Source organism: Adiantum capillus-veneris, chromosome 26, assembly GCF_014529385.1.
Source record: "Adiantum capillus-veneris isolate H3 chromosome 26, ASM1452938v2, whole genome shotgun sequence".
NCBI classification, from domain to species: domain Eukaryota; kingdom Viridiplantae; phylum Streptophyta; class Polypodiopsida; order Polypodiales; family Pteridaceae; genus Adiantum; species Adiantum capillus-veneris.
This window is the reverse complement of record NC_140956.1, coordinates 123,849,299-123,852,385: the sequence shown is the minus strand read 5'-3', so window position 1 is coordinate 123,852,385 and position 3,087 is coordinate 123,849,299. Positions and strand designations below refer to the sequence as shown.

The following is a 3,087-nucleotide window of genomic DNA, read 5'->3' as shown; positions in this document are numbered from 1 at the left end:
AATGCATGTAAAAGAAGGTTATGCGGTGCAAGAAAAAGATTTTGGAGCATGTATGGTCCAAGGGCTTGAGCTGGCGAGGTTTGGTCTTTTTGTTGAGAAACAAACATGTATATGCTATTTGTCGGCGGACAATGGTCTCAATGGAAGATTGTGAAAATGATGTTGTTTCACTTTCTTGTTTGATTGTACTTGTCAAGCTAGTTGATATTGAAGTAGAAGACTGTTCACTTTCTTTGGTTCAGTGTTAGTTAGGATTGCATTCGGTACCCATTTCTCTTTTCTTGAGCAATGGCCTTTCACGGAATTATTACATTTGTTGGTTTTTGCTTTTGTTGAACCTTAGTTTTCCATATCTTCTTTGAGGTTTGTTTTAACTAGTGGTCTAGAACATCACTTCGTGCATGCCTCTATGGAAGCCAATGTGAGTAGCACCTATGTAGTATTTTTGTGCTTGCAAAATCTTCTTTGGTACGCATCTCTGTCGAATATGTGGTAACCAAGAATGGGTAATTGTACCTGTAGGGTTATTGCTCCTATTAGTCTTGACTTGTGGTTGTGATTGTTCCATGCATTGTTGTCTTGACACTTCTGGTGGTGTATCTGCTTGTAGAGTCCTCTGTTTGACCTTCTTTGGAACCCATATTTGTGTTTGTCCCGCATTTTTGTGACTAGGTGGATGCCTGCCACTTCACCCCCTTCCTGCTCAGTCAGCTTGCCACATAAGGTCCACTTGCCCTGTCACAGTCCTAGTTGGCAGTCCAATCACAAGAGCCCAAATTTCCTATAAATAGGCACTCTCCCACACTTAAAAATTTTCATACCTTGAATCCTACCCAAAGCTTGAAGAAAGGCTAGCATGCCATGGAAAATATTGAGAATATTTTCCATACATAACAAAATACTTGCGTGGTAAGTAAGATTTAATTGATTTTTCATTTTTAATGAGATAAATTTTATGTTTTTATATTATGTGCTCATGTTATACTACTCTCTTATGGGACTACTCTCACATGCATAATTCCAAAATTATGCTTATTTATTTATTTATCCTAAAAATAATATAAAAAATCCTTATATTATTTGGGGTTCTGTATTGGTTATGCATATTATTTTTCCAACTTCATGTTTGCTTTAAAGCTGGTCTTCCCCAAGTCTCCCACATCTTTTTTGTGGTAACTGCGACTCCTGCTCCACAATATAGGATAGCTAAATTGCTATGCCCTGCGTATTCTACTGGAAGGGTCATGTTTCCATCAGTTCCCTCATAATATTCCCCTTCTTTGTTCAAGGGTACTACGGATTTCTTTTGCTCTTCTTTAGCTGATTGTTCCTTTTCATTTTGTCTCTTTTTGCTTGCAGCTCTTCTAGCCCTTCGCGCCTTCCAACTATTTATGTTGACCTTAGTGCTCTCACTAGGTACATTGCTTTGTTCTCCTATATCCTGCTCCTTGGCATTAGTTTGAGCACTAGTTACGTCTCGAACGGACACAACTTGTTCTGTATTTGTTGCTCCTAATGGCATGTGAAGTGATGGTGAATGAAGTGGTGATGTTACCCCTTTATTGGCCGAATGACCACTCGTGGCATGCATGTTTCCTGAACCAATTTGTCTTGATTCATTTGGAGATATTGTGTCTAGCCGTTTCTTTTGACAAGTCCTAGGACCACCTAATGATGCAGTTTTTTATCGTGGCAAACGAATAGTTTCTTTTGAAGTGCTAGCCTCACCTCCTCGGTTAAAATACCTTCCTAGGTGTTTGAAGTCTCCAACTAGAAAAGAGATCCCACTCTTGGCCAAACGTATCCTTGAAGATTACGGATCTAGAAAAGTTCTCAATCCTATTGAAGAAGACATAAAGCACTTTTTCATCGGTCAGGTTGTGCTTTAATGGGTTCTTTTTGTGTCACTCCCTGGGTCATTCCTCTTGTACAAAGCTCTATTGTCATCATCTATGAGGACTCTTCTATAGTTACTACCAAATTGATCATCTTGTGGACTGACCTCGGTGGTCCTTCATTTACATAGTACACTTTCGTCGGTACTATTTGGCCCAACACATCTACTACATCAGGGTTATCTATGAATAGATATGTCACTCCGTCTCTACCCATGTGGCTATCTCCTTGGTAGTTCACCCATAATGCTGGATCAAAACGAGAGTTTTGACCTTCGATCTTGACCACATAACGATTCATACAATCCTTGTAGATCTTAGCGCCATAAATGTTTTCTCATGCGAATGTGATTTTGACATTATAGGCCAACTCAAAGCTATGGTATCCTGAATGGTTAGACGTTGTGGTGGCCATACCTATGCTTTGCTGGGCTTCCTAAAGCATCATTTTCTTGTGTTGAGATTCTGCTTCTAGCACTTCTTTCTTTTGTCAATGACCTGTTTTGCCGCTTCCTAATTTGGGCTGTTTTGAGGCCATTTTGGTCAATATTTCTGGGAAATTTTCAAGATTATTTGACCTTACCCAAACTTTTCTAGAACTCATTTTGAAGGTAGTAGATCACTACTACACAAAAAAGTAGCACACTTTTTCGGGCAAAATTGCCAGATTTTTTGTCAATTTCCCATAGTGAGGTCATTATGCGAAAATCGTTCCGGGACCAAAATTTAGACCATGGGTGTTGTCCCATTCGTAACAATAATGCAAAACTTACACTTCCCAAATATGGCACCAATGATCGAAAATAAGGCTCCAGAAACTTTTTTTTCTTTTCAAAGCCTCTTCTCTTTTCCCTTTCCTTTAGTCTAGGTGTAGTCCAGAAGTTGATCAAGCTAATAGAAGAATACTCTATCAGACTAGATTTGGCTAGACTTGGCTTTTGGAGGTGATTCCAAGGTCCATTTGAGTTGAAATTTCATCAGTGGGCTTGTATACTCCCCCGTTACTTTGTCACAGACCCCCACTCGGTTAGAGAGACAAAATCGTCGAATTTTATCTTCTCTTCATAGTGATATCATATGGTTGCTCAGGTATGTTCTCCCTGCTCTGTTGAGTCTAGCCAACACATTCTTCAAGCATTGGAAGCATTATTTGTACATGAAATGGCCAATTTAGCTCTCAGTTACATCAGAG

The 3,087-nt window shown here is 39.4% G+C and overlaps 1 pseudogene; it reads right to left on the bottom strand.

The window, feature by feature from the left end:
* Positions 1-1,684: 1,684 nt before the first annotated feature.
* LOC147424129 (uncharacterized) lies at positions 1,685-2,310 on the bottom strand (annotated as a pseudogene).
* Between the last annotated feature and the right edge of the window lie 777 nt (positions 2,311-3,087).